Source organism: Natator depressus, chromosome 2, assembly GCF_965152275.1.
Source record: "Natator depressus isolate rNatDep1 chromosome 2, rNatDep2.hap1, whole genome shotgun sequence".
In the NCBI taxonomy this organism is placed as follows: Eukaryota; Metazoa; Chordata; order Testudines; family Cheloniidae; genus Natator; species Natator depressus.
In genome coordinates, this window is record NC_134235.1 from 257,438,244 (window position 1) to 257,454,595 (window position 16,352).

General features: G+C 46.3%; 1 long non-coding RNA gene across 1 annotated transcript; it reads right to left on the reverse strand.

The window, feature by feature from the left end:
- Positions 1–2,448: 2,448 nt before the first annotated feature.
- Positions 2,449–15,934, reverse strand: LOC141981819 (uncharacterized). Its single transcript, XR_012637929.1, has 3 exons — positions 15,882–15,934; positions 8,040–8,246; positions 2,449–2,747 (listed from the first exon to the last, which is right to left on the reverse strand). It is a non-coding gene; the product is annotated as an uncharacterized LOC141981819 (long non-coding RNA).
- Between the last annotated feature and the right edge of the window lie 418 nt (positions 15,935–16,352).

Sequence of the window (16,352 nt, forward strand, 5' to 3'; positions counted from 1 at the left end):
ATAGGAAAAATGTAAGTGACTTTTAATTCTTCGGCCAAAGATCCACCAGGGTCCCACCACCTGCCCTCACTCTTCACAATCTTAGGGCCACTGGCCTATGAAAAAGCATGTCCCATCTAGCTACAGTGAGTCATCCTGCAGAGTGCGTTGCTGAGAAAGATGGGAGTGGAATCTGGGGGAGTGAGGGAGCAGACTTGACTGTGGTTTTATTTGTTTGGCCAAATGGTTCTACGCATGGGACCATTAGCGAAGGCCCATTGTTCCGGCTGAACAGATTGTTGGCTGGTATAAATCAGTATCGCTCCGCTGACTTCAATGGAGTCATGTTGATTGACACTAGCTGAGGATTTGGCCCTCTGCATGGATCGGGATCATTCTGTGCCCAGTGTCTGGTGGGTCTGAAGTGACAAAGCTTTCTTTGGTCGGTCTAATCTCCAAAGCGTGATGGGTCAGTTTTGCTTCATCCCACTTAGCTTTGTATAAGGGGACTGTTGGCCCCTTACTGAAACTTAATGGGATTTTTAGGTTGGCCCTCTCCCAGTACCATAAAAAGGAGGATGGGACGATGGAAGGGACTGACAGTCCCCAGGGCCAATGGGAGAGGCCAACGTGCCAATTCAGCCTGATTGACAGGGCAGGCAGGCTAATGAGGGAGTCAGGAGCCTGGGGGGGGTCCCATCCTCCATGTGAGCTGGCGCTGGCTGGGCCAGCGTGGGGCCAAGCTAAGGTGAGAGCTGGAGCCCAAGCTGAGCTGGGAGCAGAATTGCACCAGCCAGAGAGAACCAGAGAAGCAGCCCAGGGAGCTGGGCCACGTTGGGAGCAGCGCAGCAGCAGCCCGAGGCAGAGGAGCAGCCAGAGAGCTGAACTGGAGGAAGAGATGCAGCTGCGCTGAGGCAGAGTGGGCATGGAGCTGGAGCTGGAGCCGTCCAGAGCTGGGCGCGGTGAACAGCTGGGGAGAGCAATGGGGACTGTGGGCACAAGGCCCAGCGCAGGGAGACACCACTAGCCAAGAGGCCTTGCCGGCCAGACTTGGGGGGGATCATAACCCTGATGGGGGAGGGCTGACACTTGGAAGAAAGTTCCTGCCGCTTGAGTCTGAAGGCGTATGGCCACCACCAGAGCAAGTGTCCAACCCACAGCATCCCTGCAGCACAGCCAGGGCCTGGGCAGAAGGCCTGGGACGTGTGAGGAAGAAACTGTGAACTTCCCTTACATTCCAGGGACTCAATTTGGGGTTCCCTCATGCCACAGAGCGGGGTTACATGTTTTCCTTTAACCTTTCCCATTTTTTCCTTTATTTTTTTTAATTAGTTGCTGTTTAATAAATTGTACTTATTTTGAACTATACACAATGATCAATGGGCCAGGGAAGTGTCCAGTGCAGAGACAACATGCCGAAATGGGGACACCCTGGACCCTGTCCTAAGTGACCATGACAAGATTAGGGGCTGAGCCCCGAGGAATCCTGAGCCCAGCCTTGTCAGGGTTACAAGGACTCTGCCACACCAGAGAGTGGAAGGGGAGTCCTCGAGGTCAGGCAGGCCTCTGAGTAAAGGGAGTGGGAGTGAGGACTCAGATCCTTTCGCTATCCGACTCCACCAGGGTAGTGTATAAGCCAGGAAAGTTCCCCACAATACTGGGACCATTCCCCTATTTACATCTGCATTTTCTTTTTCCAAATAAAGTACATTTTTACTTTGAGCAGAGAAGAGATTTTGGAGGGGAAGGAGAAAGAGAGGGGGGCAAGGTCTACTGTGGAAGTTGTAGGTGCTCAGCACCTTGAAAACAGGATATTTAAGTGCCAAAATATGGATGTAGTTTCCTTACTTTAGACATCCAAGTCTGGGCTACGTTTCTTGCCCCCGGCCATACTGTCAGTGGGATAACAGAGAAGTAGCTCCCAGCTCCTTCTCCTGGGCAGAAATTAAATGCCTCCTTCTTAGGCAAGCATCCAGATGGAACAGCTGAACATTCAGTGGTTCTGCCATCACCAGTAAGGACACCATGGAGCATCTGATGAAGAAATGCAGGCACAGGATGGACGATCCAAGCCAAACAGAACTGGAAATGGAACAGTCAACCCTGCAGAACATTGTACAATTAAATTATTTAATTGTGTAAAGGAAACCTTCCGCTCTTGCACTGAAAGGCCACATCTGGCAAGCATTGTATAGCCTTAAAAATTAGAAAAATAAAATACAGTTTTCATCGTTTTTTGGTTGACAAAATAAATAAAAGAATTCCACCGAATCTCTTAATAGACGGTTGTGCCACTCTTCAAGATCCAGCAAACTTCCAGTGTGTTCAAATCTCTTTTATTGTAACCAAAAAAACCCCCATCTCAGTAAATCTCCATTCTCCCCACTTAGAATGCAAGTAACTCCCATTGATGTCAACAGAAATGACTCTCATCCTGCGATACAGGCATAGGGTCCCAGGAAAAAAAAATTACTTTTTTTACCTCCTTGTGGACATTTGATGACTTAGGAGAAGTAAGAGATGGTCTATTAGGTTATTCTTGTCCATACTCTGTTACCCAGGCAGGCTCGTTCCAGATCATCTGAAGTTTTATTAAATTAAATACATAACGAAGAATATCTACTGAAGCTTGGCTAAAGGGGTGAGATGACTCCGGCACTTTCTCCCACGCTGTCCCTCACATGAATGGGGCTCCCCATAAACATCCACAAAGCCACCTCATTGTCCTCCTTTAAGCCCCTCCTTACAGCTCTCCTCTGTTGTAATGCCTACAAAAAATCGGAGAAGGTTTAGGCCACTGCTGTGCTGAGACTGCTGCTTATCATGCCCATCAGTGTTGTCTTATTGTTTCCTTGTGTTCCCCTGTCTGTCTCCAACATTGTCTCTTGTCTTATACTTAAGCTCTTTGGGGCAGGGATCACCTTTTTGTTCTGTGTTTATACAGTGCCTGGCACAATGGCATCCCTGGGTCATGAGTGGGACACAGGTACTAAGGTAATACAAAAACTAAAAATATCTGATGTGTGTAAACTCCAAGAGAAAGCAATTGCTTAGCTGCTGATCCTGCAACCACTTACGCATATGTTTACCTCTACACTATCACCAAGCCCACTGAAGTCAATGGGACTACTCACACTTACAGCTGACCGAATAACAGGTTTTTCAGTTTAGTGGCAATTCTGAAAAAATAAAAATAAAATAATTTTAGGTTGAACCAAAAACAAATTTTGTGGCGAATCAAAAAAAAAATGTTCTGAATCAAATTAAATGTTTTGTTCAAGCCTGTAGTGAGGTGGAGGGGCCTCCCGCTGAGCCTGAGATGCATGGACCCCTACACTCTCCCTGGTGGGTGGAGCCAAGCCAGTCCCGCCCCCTGCACCAGAACCAGTGGGGAGGGACAGGAAGTATAAAAGGTGGGCACGTCAGCTAAACTGGGCCAGAGCCAGCGAAGGAGGCAGATGCATCTAGCCTGCTGCAGGACTCTGGACCAGACCCCAAGCTGTGCGACACTCTGCCCCCGCCTGAGACCGAGAGTGGAGAGGAGCTGCTGGGACTGCCGTCCACCTCTTAACCTGAGGAGACCAAGGACCTGCAGACTATGGAGCCGCTGTAATGGACTGTGGTAGGAAGTAGCCCAGGGGAACCAGACATTAGTCAGGTTGTGCTGTTGCCATGAGAGTCACCGTGTTTTGGCAGGATCCCCGCTGGCCCAGTGGCAGGGAATTGGGCTGGGACCAGGTGGCATAGGGTGCCCAAATCCCCCTACCTGCCCTGCCACCAACTTCAACCTTCAGATGGTGGCCTCTTCACCTTAGGACGAAAACCCTGTACCTTGTTTATGGCTTGCCCCGCCGGAAGGCTGCAAGCCCCGATACTGTGTGTGCTGTCTGCCTTAGCCAGGGGGCTAATCTGTGGACTGCTTACTGTTCTGCCCCACCTGGAGGGCCAGAGCCACTGACTGTGTGTAGTCTGCCTTAGCCATGAAGCTAGGCTAAAGACTGCTTGATGCTGGTGCTCTACCCCGCCCAGTGGACCAGGGCCAGACGGTGAGAACCGTTCGCCCCAACCAGGAGGCCTGGGCTAGGGACCGCAAATTAACTGTTGTTTATTGCCTGACACAGCAGGTCAGAGTGGCCTCCCTCTGAGCCTGAGATGGAGGGACTACTACAAACACTAAATGTTTTGAATATTCTTTCCTGTGGGTATTTTGCACTCTTGCTTGTGGAGTTCAGGCCTCCATAAAAACTGAGAGGAAAGGAACGAAGGAACGCTAGCTAGCTCACTCGCTCTTTGGGGCCAGGGAAGGTTGCTGTGCGTTGTGTGAAGAAATATTTCCTTTTGTGTGTGTTAAACCTGCTGCCTATTAATTTCATTGGGTGACCCCCTAGTTCTTGTGTTATGAGAAGGAGTAAATAACACTTCTTTATTTACTTTCTCCACACCAGTCATGATTTTATAGATCTCTCTCATATCCCCCCTTAGTTGTCTCTTTTCCAAGCTGAAAAGTCCCAGTCTTATTAATCTCTCCTCATAAGGAAGCTGTTCCATACCCCTAATCCTTTTTATTGCCCCTTTCTGAACTTTTTCTAATTCCAATATATCTTTTTTGAGATGGGGTGACCACATCTGCACACACTCAGTATTCAAGATGTGGGCGTACCATGGATTTATACAGAGGCAACATAATATTTTCTGTCTTATCTGTCCCTTTACTAGTGATTCCCAACATTCTGTTCGCTTTTTTGATGGCCGCTGCACACTGAGTGGATGTTTTCAGAGAACTACCCACAGTAACGCCAAGAGCTCTTTATTGAGTGGTAACAGCTCATTTTGGATTTTTTTAAAAGTCAAAATGTTTAGTTTTGACCATTCTGAAATGTTTCATTTGGACTTTTCTTTTGAAACGGCATTTCACTTTCAAATCTGGCCTATTTGAAACACACACACACACACACCCCTTAAAAAAAATTGTTTTGAGTCAGCTCAAAAGGTTTCAGTCTACTCTAAACGAAGTTCTTTCAAGTTATTTAAGTTGAGGAAAATTCTGAAAAACCGATTTCGGTTTGAATTTATCAGTTCTCTTTTTCAGATTTTCAAACCTGAAACAACCTTCATTGTCTCAGCTCGATTTATAAATTCCAAGGCCAGAACAGACCATTGTGAACACCTAGCCTGAGCTACTGTATAACCCAAGCCAGACAACTTCCCCAAAATAATTCCTAGAGCAGATCTTTTAGAAAACCATCTGATCTTGATTTAAAAATTGTCAGTGAAGGAGAATCCATCACTACCCTTGGTAAATTGTTCCAATGGTTAATCACCCTCACAATTAAAAATGTATGCCTTATTTCCAGTCTGTATTGGTCTCACTTCAACTTCCAGCCATTGGATCATGTTAGACCTTTCTCTGCTAGACTGAAGAGCCCATTATTAAATATTTATTCCCCCTGTAGACACTTATAGACTAATTAAGTCACCCTTTAACCTCCTCTTTGTTAAACTAAACAGGTTGAGCTTCTGGAGTCTGTCACTAGAAGGCAGGTTTTCTGAATGATTTTAACCATTCTCACAGCTCTTCTTTGAATCTTCTCCAATTTATCAACATCCTTCTTGAATTGCGGGCTCCAGAACTGGACACAGTATTCCAGCAGCAGTCACACAAGTGCCAAATGCAGACTTAAAATAAACCTCTCTACTCCTACTCGAGATGTCCCTGTTTCATGCATCCCAGGATCACATTAGCTCTTTTGGCCACAGCGTTACATTGGGAGCTCATGTTCAGCTGATTATCCACTATGACCCCCAAATCTTTTTCAGAATCCCTGTTTCCGAGCTTAGAGTCCTGGGCCTGTTAGTATAGCCTACATTCTTTATTCCTAGATGTACACATTTAAATTTAGCCTATTCAAATACATATCGTTTGCTTGCACCCAGTTTACCAAGCAATCTAGATTATTCTGAATCAGTGACCTGTCCCTTTCCTTATTTACCACTCCCCCAATTTATGTGTCATTGGCAAACTTTATCAGTGATGATTTATGTTTTCTTCCAGGTCATTTTTGAAAATGTTAAATAGTGTAGGGGCAAGAACCAATTCCTGTGGGGCCAAGAACACACCTGCTAGATGATGATTCTCCATTTACAGTTACATTTTGAGACCTATCAGTTAGCCAGTTTTTAAGCCAATTAATGTGTGTCGTGTTCATTTTATATCATTCTAGTTTTTTAATCAAAATATCATGCATTGCCAAGTAAAATGCCTTACAGAAGTCAAAGTATATTACGTCAACACTATTACCTTTATCAACCAAACTTGTAATCTTGTCCAAAAAAGATATCAAATTTCTTTGACAGGATCTATTTTCCATAAACCCATGTTGATTTGCAATAATTACATTACCCTCCTCTAATTCTTTATTAATTGAGTCCCATATCAGCTGCTCCCTTATCTTGCATTGAATTGATGTCAGGCTGGCAGACCTATAATTACCTGGGTCATCCCATTTACTCTTTTTAAAAATTGCCACTGCATTGGCTTGCTTCCAGTCTTCTGGAACTTTCTCAGTGCTCCAAGACTTACAGAAAATCAACATTAATGGTCCAGTGAGCTTCTCAGCCAACTATTTTAAAACTCTTGGATGCAAGTAATCTGGACCTACTGATTTAAAAATGTCTAACTTTAGTAGCTTCTTCTCTTTAACATCCTCCAGAGATACTAGTGGAATGGAAAGAGTTTAATCACCATATGATGAGGCTACCTCATCTTTCCCCCCCCAAATACAGAACACAAATATTTATTGAATACTTCTTCCTTTTCTGCATTATTGACAATTCTACCATTTCCATCTAATAATGGAACAACAGCATTATCAGGATTCTTTTTGTTCCTAATATATGTTAAAGAGTCCTTCTTATTTTCCTTAACTCTGCTGGCCATAGATTTCTCTTGTGTCCCCTTGCTTCCCTTATCCATTTTCTACAATTCCTAAATTCTAATTTATATTCATTACTATCAAGTTTCCCTCTCTTCCATTTGTTTATAAAATAGGATGTGAATCCTTTAGACTGAGTCCTTTGTTTAGTCCACCAAGGGCATCAGTGATGCAAGCTTCCTAAACTTTACCCTCTGCTCATCTTGCCTCAGCCATGACTTGGAAGGATCTCTAGAGATCAAAGGGTAGTTCAGCTGCCACAATCACTCCAGGTTCGGCTTCTCTACTGAGAATGGGCATTGTGGTACCTATCCAGTGGGAAATGGAATAAGACCCCCCCCCCACAGTTCCTTTCTCACAGGTTACAGAACAACCGTGGACTTTTGTTAGTGACTGAACATAACTTTTGATCGGTATCAAATCAGGATGTATCTGAGCTCATGAAATAGCCCTGAGCCATGTGTTCTCCCTGGCATTCTCACTTGTTAACAGCTGGTAATTTGCAAAAGCTTATTTTTGATAATAAATGTCTGCATGAGTGGATTCCTTTTTAAGTACCAATAAATGCTAAGGGCACCCGTGTTTCCTTCCAAAATGATACAATCCTAAACGATCCCTATTAGTTAAAAATGTGTAAATTCTGAACAGCTGTTGCCCCTAATTCATTCACATCCTTTGCAGGGGGGGAAAAAAGATCCCCTTGTAATTTCATTAGCCCACCGCCTTCCAAATGCCAGTCCAGGGCATGAGTCACCATCACATTACAAAGCAACCAAACTGCTTGAGTTAGCAACCAGAAAGCACTGGGCATGAGCAACAGAAGGAAGGACATGACTCCAGTGCATGCTGGGTAATTATTTTCTCAGTGCCCCAAAGCTTCTAAGGAAGAGGAGAGAGGAGAGGTTAGCAAGAGGTGAATGGGAATCTTGTGGTAATTCCAACAGGAGGCTAATCATCTTCACATTTATGGTTTGTTTAATGGTCCTTCCAATGCTAACTGCCTCTAGGCTCCCATAAAAATAAACCAGAAATCCTTACCCCACCCTTAACCCACTCCCTAAGCACTCAAGAAAATATCATAATAAAATAATAATAATAAAAAGGACACAAATAAAAGGAAAAGCATACCTTGCAACTGAAAACAGAAACATGCCTTCTCAATGTCCTCCTCTCCTGAGTTCTGCATCGTTGGCACCAGCATCATGAAAAGGCGTTAGCCCGATGTAGAATTCAGCAATGCTGCACACAGCTGGCCTGAATGGGAATCCAAGTTGTTATTCTCTTGCTTTCTAGGGGCTTGCTCCTGCACAGTGCTGAGGCCAAGGTGCTGCAGGTCTGAGCGCAAGGTGGAAAGTGATGAGTAGGAGAGGAGGTGTGCACAGCCCCTCTCAGACATTAAGATGGCTGGCAGCAAGACAAGCTAGGCAGACAGGTAGATGAGAGCTAACAGTAGGGGACATTCGCAGCCGAACCCGGCCACCACCTCCGTCAGCACTGGCTGGGTTGCGGCAGCTTTCTTGCACGGACATAGTATTCGGATGGAAGACCAACAAACTGCAAAGTGTGCTGGCCAAGGTACGCACTACGCAGCTGGTGACCACAAGGTCACCAAAAGCGTCAGCGGTGCAATAAGACCACCGACACACACTGAATATCCAGCCAGACTGCCTTACGGACCTAGAGGAGATTGATCCGGGTGGCACCAATGGTCCATCTAGCCCAGTATCCTGTTTTCCAACACCAATGCCAGGTGCTTCAGAGGGAATGAACAGAACAGGGAATCGCCAAGTGATCCATTCCCTGTCACCCATTCCCAGCTTATGGCAGTCAGAGTCTTAGGGATACCCAGAGCACTGGTTGCATCCCTGCCCATCCTGGCTAATAGCCATTGATGAGTCTATCCTCCATCAACTTATCTCATTCTTTTTTGAACCCAGTTATATTTGCGGCCTTCACAACATCCCCTGGCAATGAGTTCCACAGGCTGACTGCGTTGTGTGAAGAAGTACAGCCTTCTGTTGGTTTTAAACCTGCTGCCAGCTAATTTCATTGGGTGACCCCTGGTTCTTGGGTTACGAGAAGGGGTAAACGGCACTTTTTTCCTCCACACCATTCATGGTTTTATAGACTTCTAACAAATCCCTCCCCCACTTAGTTGTCTGGTTTCTAAAATGAATAGGCCCAGTCTCTTTAATCTCTTCTCACACGGAAGCTGTTCCAGACCCCGAATCATTTTTGTTGCCCTTCTCTGTACTTTTTCCAATTTCGATATCTTTTTGGAGATGAGGCAGCCAGAACCGCACACAGTATTCAATACCATGATTTTATAGAGTGGCATTATGGTATTTTCTATCTTACTATCTATCCCTTTCCTAATGGTTCCTAACATTGTTCGCTTTTTTGACGGCTGCTGCACATTGAGTGGCTGTTTTCAGAGAACTGTCCACAATGATTCCAAGATCTCTTTCTTGAGTGGTAACAGCTCATTTAGACCCCATCACTTTGTATGCGTAGTTGAGATTATATTTTCCAGTGTGCATTACTTTGCATCTATCAATATTGAACATTATCTGCCATTTTGTTGCCCAGTTTTGTGAAACCCCTTTGTAACTCCTCGCAGTCTGCTTGGGACTTAACGGTCTTGAGTATTTTATATAGTTCGCAAATTTTGCCACTTCACTGTTAACCTCTTCTTCCAAATCATTTCTGAAAATGTTGAACAGCACAGGTCCCAGTACAGATCCTTGTGGAACCCACTATTTACCTTTCTCTATTATGAAAACTGACCATTTATTCCTACCCTTTGTTTCCTATCTTTTAACCAGTTACTGATCCATGGGAAGACCTCCCTTCTTATCCTATGACTGTTTACATTGCTTAAGAGCCTTTGGTGAGGGACCTTGTCAAAGGCTTTCTGAAAGTCCGAGTACTCTATATCCACTGGATCACCCTTCTCCAAATGTTTTGCTAACAATATATATATGGCCACAAATGTGCAGGACACTTAACAGCTGAATAAAATCCACAGTCCCTTCCCTGAAGAATCTGAGCTTAATTCTGCAAACACTTACTACTGAATATAATGCTCCCTGCTGGGAATAACCAAAGTCTGGGGGGCCGATTCTGATCTCAGTTACATTGTTGTAGAATGGGAGTGTGATGGGCATTCCTACGTGCGTCTCACTTTCCCTTTGGGCATTGCATTGCTAGGCGCAGAGTGTAATGGATTGAAAAGCTGCTGTCGGGGCAGAACAGGAGACGTGGATGTGTGACACGTAACTGGGCTGGTATGAAACGGTCGTTAAATGACTGACTGAAACCCAACCCATCGCAGTAGAGGATCCGGAAAGGCAACAGAATCCCCCATGGCCAGGACATTCACACCTACCTACTAACAGGCAAGAGAAAAGAGATTTGCCCCTCTTCCCCCACCTCTCTTCAGGAAAGGCCCCGCGCTGGAGAACCAAGGTGCCAGGTGGCTGCGTTAAGAGCTGAGCGCACAGAGATACTGGACACACAGCTGGGAAAAAAGACAGAGGGAGAGTCAGGGCCAAAATGGATTCCTTATTAGCTGGGCTGGGGACAGGCCTGATGTCAGCGAGACCGAGCTCTTTCTTAACCTTTGCTTCTCTAAGCTAACCAAAGGACTTTCAAATTCTGTAGTGGGTGGCTAATAGTGTTACCTTGTTTTGAAAAGAAAAGGCTACCTGGTGTGACTGCAAATACCCCCTAAGAGCAGTGGGCCCCAAAGCATTGTGCCTTTATAACAAGGTCCACCCCATGCTATGGAGCCTCCTTGTACATCAGGGGCTTAGCTCTCATCCAGTCTGGCGCCCCTGGGGTTCTGTTGGTCACATGCCCCATGGTTTTGCTCTTGCTCTCTGAACTCAGGCTGTTCCCTCTTTGACTCAGCCCTCTGGGTAGGTCACTGTATAGTCCTTCCTTTCCAGCGTGTCAGAGTCCCACGGGATCAGCTCTCCTTATCGGCTCCTGACAGCCTTCCAATCCACGGCTAGGTTCTGTGTCACGTTTCCAGCTGCTCATAGGGAAACCCAGGCCCGCCCACTACTCTGCGTTCCAGTCCGGGGGACCTGAGTCTGGCGACTATGGTCTGCTTGCTCCCAGACCCTGTTGCTATTTCCCTGGTGTTTTTCCTGGTTCTCTGTTCTATCTTGGGGCGTCCCGCCATCTTGGTTTATCAGCCCAAACTCCCGCCTCCCAGACTGCTTAGCTCTGTAGCCCCAAACATACCTCCCTTCTCTCAGAGAATGACTGCAGATGGCTTCCCCTGCAGCCCCCTTCTTTTCTGAGCCTGCTGGTGTTATACAAGCCCAGCTGGGCTTCATCATCAATTAGCCCTTTATCAGTTAGCCACGTCAAGCCCTGGCACTCCCCCAGGTGCAGCCTATCAGGTTGACTCACCTAATGTAACCTGCTTTGCCTTGCCTGTGGCGAACACCCCATCACAGCCCCACACAGGAGTCTAGCTTGAATGGATTAGCTGCAGGGAGCCACAGAGGCAGACAGGAAGGGATGGTGCCCGAAAGCCCGGTTTCGGAGTCATGGACACTGCAGGCCTGCCCCCGTGGAACTGTGTGGGCTCCTGAGGTACATCTACACTGCAGTTAGACACCTGTGCCTGGCCCATGCCAGCTGACTCAGACTAAGAGTTTATTTAATTGCAGTGTAGATATCTGGACTCAGGCTGCAGCCTGAGCTCTAGGACTCTCCCACCTCACAGGATCCTAGAGCCCAGGCTCCAGCCCAAGCTTAAATGTCTACACCACAATTAAACAGCCCCTTAGCCCAAGCCCCAAAAGCCCGAGTCAGCTGGCCCAACCCAGCTACGGGAGTCTAATTGCAGTGTAGACGTACCCAGCACTCTAGAGGGGTGACTCCAAGAGACTGGTTACAGGCTGCGGCACGGACCAGACCCTGTGGCTCCATGAAAAGGAGACATTGCAATGAGATTGAGTTACTCTGGATTGAAATAAGTGTGAGGAAGAGCAAAATCAAGCCTGGTGACATTGAACTATAGGGTTTGTGTATGCAAATTCTGTAATACAAAGAAACTGCTGTATTAACCCATAATGAGCTAGATATTGCCACCCTTTTATTCAGTAGTAAATTATTCAGTGAGCAACTCGGTTGACTATTGCAGGACTATTCAGGGAGTGAGGTACTACTCTGTGAAGTCAGGGTGGCAGCTTCTAGCCCATTGTTATCACAGGGGAACTGAGGGTTAGCAGACAGGGGGAGCGAAGGAAAGAACAGAGCTTCATTTGCTGAGAATCTCCTTAAGCAATCACCGTGAGAAAACCAAACCCACCCCACTGGCAGAGTGATTAATAGGCGTTGAGAAACTGTAAGAAAGTGTAAAAAAAAACAAAAAAAACCCCACATATATACACACACACAATGGCAAAGGAGGAAACAGGCAACTCCCTAAAACAGACACATCACTTCACTGCCGAGTCAAACCAGGGGAAACACTGATTGACCGAATCCAAGGAAAAAATAGACCAACCAGCGTCAGTGCCAGGTTCCAACCTCAGTTATTCCAGTGTAAATCTAGGGCCATGCCAATGAGGGCACTGGATTTACTCCAGCATGAAACTGGCATCCTGGAGATGACAGGAAGGATGGTCTTGTGGCTCAGGCACAGGATGAGGGTGCAGGAGAGCTGGGTTCATTTTTTTGCTCTGTCATAGCCTCCCTGTGTGACCTGGGGTGAGTCACTTAATCCCTCTGGGCCTCAGTTTCCCATCTGTAAAATGGGAGTGATAGACCTTCTTTTGACTGTCTTGCATTACTTGCAAGCTCTTTCAGCACGGGCTGCCTCTGATTATCTAGCAAACTTCCAAATCTTTTGAGCTTCACCCATGGCTGCTTCTACCTGTGCAACAGCGAGACTGCTTGTGATCTCACATCAGAAAGGATCTGGAGTGATTCCAGTGAAGCTGACAGAGCTACTCCTGTTTCAGATCAAGGTAACTAAGAGCAGATTCTGGGCCTCAGTTCCTGCCTTGCAGCAGGCAAGATACTGCCTATCTATGAGACTTAGCCCCATAGTAATGGGGCACCTTGCAAACTTTCAGTGCTGTTATCCTCACTTTACCAATGGGAAACTGAGGCATAGAGAGACAAAGTGACTTGCTCAAGGCACCCAAGAAGCTAGTGACAAAGCAGGGAATTGAACCGAGGTGTTCCAAATCCCAGGTGAGCACCCTAACCATTGTACCTTCCTTGCTCTCTGCTGTCTTTCTAAAAGATTTGCTCTAGTTTGGCCACAAGATATTGGGATTGATGTAGGACATACAAGATTCTCCCTCTCATTTCATCTTGTGAATTAGGTAACAATCCTACTGCGTTTTAGTTCTGTGACATCACATGTGGCTGAGCCAATCAACCGCTGGTTCAGCTGGGAAACCTGAAAGCTGCAATCCGATCGATTAAAAATGTTGCCTGAAGCGTTGGCCTCTCACTGTGATAGCTGCGAGAGGCTAAACCCAGCCCAGAGCTGACGGCACAAGCTTGAAGGTAGCAATAGCTCCATTCCTGACTTTATTTGTCTTCTAAGGCCTGGGGCACTGTGCACCACTGATAGCCTGAAGCAGTAAAACCAAACTGTGCAATGGTCCTGAACAACAAACCTGCAATGCAGGAGGATCTGCAAGTTGCATCCATCAAGAGTAAACCCCTCCTAGTTTCACTGATCCCTGCAGAGGAGAAGATGGTGATTGAAAGGAAGGTCTGGGGCACGGTCAAGTGGTTCAACGTCCGAAATGGCTATGGCTTCATCACAAGGAGCGACAATAAGAGGGACGTGTTTGTACATCAGTCGGCCATAAAGAAGAACAATCCCTATAAGTACCATCGCAGCGTGGGCGATGGGGAGAGGGTGGAGTTTGATGTGGTTCTAGGGGATAAAGGCCTGGAGGCTGCCAATGTCACAGGTCCCGGCGGCATTCCCGTGCAAGGCAGCATATACGCTGCAGACCGTCACAAGTGCTCGTTGGGTCTAAGGAGGAGTCCGTCTCACAAGAGTTACCACCTTTGTGAGAGCATGCCAAAGAACGAGGCAGCAAGGAGTGCACCAGAAGATGGGAATCTGCCCTACAGTGGCCAGTCTTATTTGATGCACACATCCTATGGGTATCAGCCCCAGTGTTCCAATTCTGTGAGCGCAGAAGTGGTGCATGCGGAAGGTCAGTGTGTCCATGCAGAGCAAAGCAAACCAGTGAAACAGAGCATATACCAGGGCTTCAGGCAGCTTCTCAGCTTGGGGCAGTGTTGTCTGAGACAGCCGAGAGAGGAGGGAGGAGAAAAATGTAACAGAAGCCCCCAGGCAAATGAGACCAAAGTCGAAGCAATAAGTCAACGTTGTTACCGTCCTAACTTCAGTTACCTACGCAGACGCCCACGGAATGCGAAACCACTAGATGGCAAAGAGACCAAGGAGACCTCTGGACCACCAGCTGGAGACACCCTGGCTCCTGAGACCATCAGCCAACAACCTGGCACTACCCAGCTATCAAACAAGAAGGAATAAGGGAACATGGAAATCCAGGAATAAGAACACAGACCTTCCGCACTTGCTGTTTTCCTTGCTGTTGTTTGGATAACTCACAATTTACCATCATGAGTTTTTCCATCTTTCTTACCTAAACTCCATCAGTCTCCTTTCAGGACCAACAAAGCTAAAAGATTTGACAAGTTGTTTTCTGCTTATCCAACCAAGCTCAGGTTTTTAATAACCTTTCTTTTTAATATGAAATGCTATACCTGATTTCTTCCCCCTCACCCCACCCTGCAAACACACACTGGAAAGATAGCAAACTGCAAGCATCTCTTAATAAAAGTCTTAAAGAATTTGTAAAAGGGTCAGAGTTTGTGGGGATGGGCCACAGACTTAAAATATTCCTTTCTACTGGTGTTATAGTCATGGAATATGATTTTTTTTTTAATCCCCACTACCTGGCATGGGGATGTGACTGAATATTAGGCTCCAATTCCTCTCCAAAATACAGGAAAATGCCCTTTCCACTTGCTGAAACAGTTTGTGACCCTCTTTCAACTTGAGATAGTTGATTGATTGCCAGTTGCACCATTTGAACTAAGAGTCTAGATGTTCTACAAATGTTTGTGTCAGGACACAAACGTATGTGGCTTATTGTACATCTCAGAAACAACTTTAGTTTAGACATACTCCTGGTGAGTAGTGCTTTTCTCTGCACACAGGCTGCCCCACTGTGCTGTAAGGACCATTAATCTTAGAATCATAGAATATCAGGGCTGGAAAGGACCTCAGGAGGTCATCTAGTCCAACCCCCTGCTCAAAGCTTAAGGATTCAGATCTCGTATTTTTTTAAATACATACATGTATACAATGTCTATATTTTGCCTTTTTGTTTTATCCCTGTCCCCACCTGTCTTCGCGGGGCCTAACCCAACAATCACATTCATGCAGATGGATCCTGGCGCTCATGCACCATCCCACGCAAGTTAATGCAGGTGTCCATCCATGCAGCTCTGATTGCAGGATCAGAGGCTCACGGGATAAGTTCATTGGGGAAGGGACTGTGTCTCCACATGTGTTGGCAGGACTGAGGTCTTAATGTTCTCTTCTAAAATTGCAGTGGGGATTTGAATTTTAAATGTCAGAATTTCCAGGGCTTCGGTGAGCTCTACAAACCTATTTCCCAGCTGCACTGAAGCTGCGTTTGCAGCTTCCTGAGAGCGGTCTGTGGAGCCTTTGGTTTTGAAGGATCGGATCAGGGAGATTTTTTTGTTCTATTTGTTTGTCAAATCTATAGGGACTGGCTGCCTGCAGGCAAACACAGATGGGCAAACCCAAACAGTACAGGAGTCAGCTCGTTTACCACAAACGGTACACAACAACCTAGGACAAGAAGAGACTCATCTCAACTGAATCTCCAGGGGAAGCATAGGTTGCCGGAACACAGTTACCTTGGATATGCCTTCACATAGGAGAGATCATGACATTAGATCCACTCTTCTGCATCAGGAGCAAGCAGAGGACACCACTAAAGTCCTTAACGCAGGGTCACATGCAGGGAGACGTGCAGACAAGTGAGTTTAGGTCTCGCCCCAGCCATTTCACAGCCAGCCCCGCACTCGAGCATTCCTCGATTACTACTTGAGTGGGAAGCAGCTCGTGTACTTCACTTCTCACAGGAGGCCTACGGACCCTTGCTGTTCCTCTGAAGTCTCCCGATGACACCCGCCTAGCTTACAAAACACAATCAGCGAAAGACACACAAGTGCCAACTAGCATGCCCGGCAATGAGCCACTGAAGCAAACATTTACAGTGAGGTCAGCTGCAAAGCTCTGCCCAGCTACTGTAAATGTTCTTAGCCCACCCTTATTGTCCAGCACCCCCTTTGAAAGCTAATCTAACTGAATATTATTAACCTTTA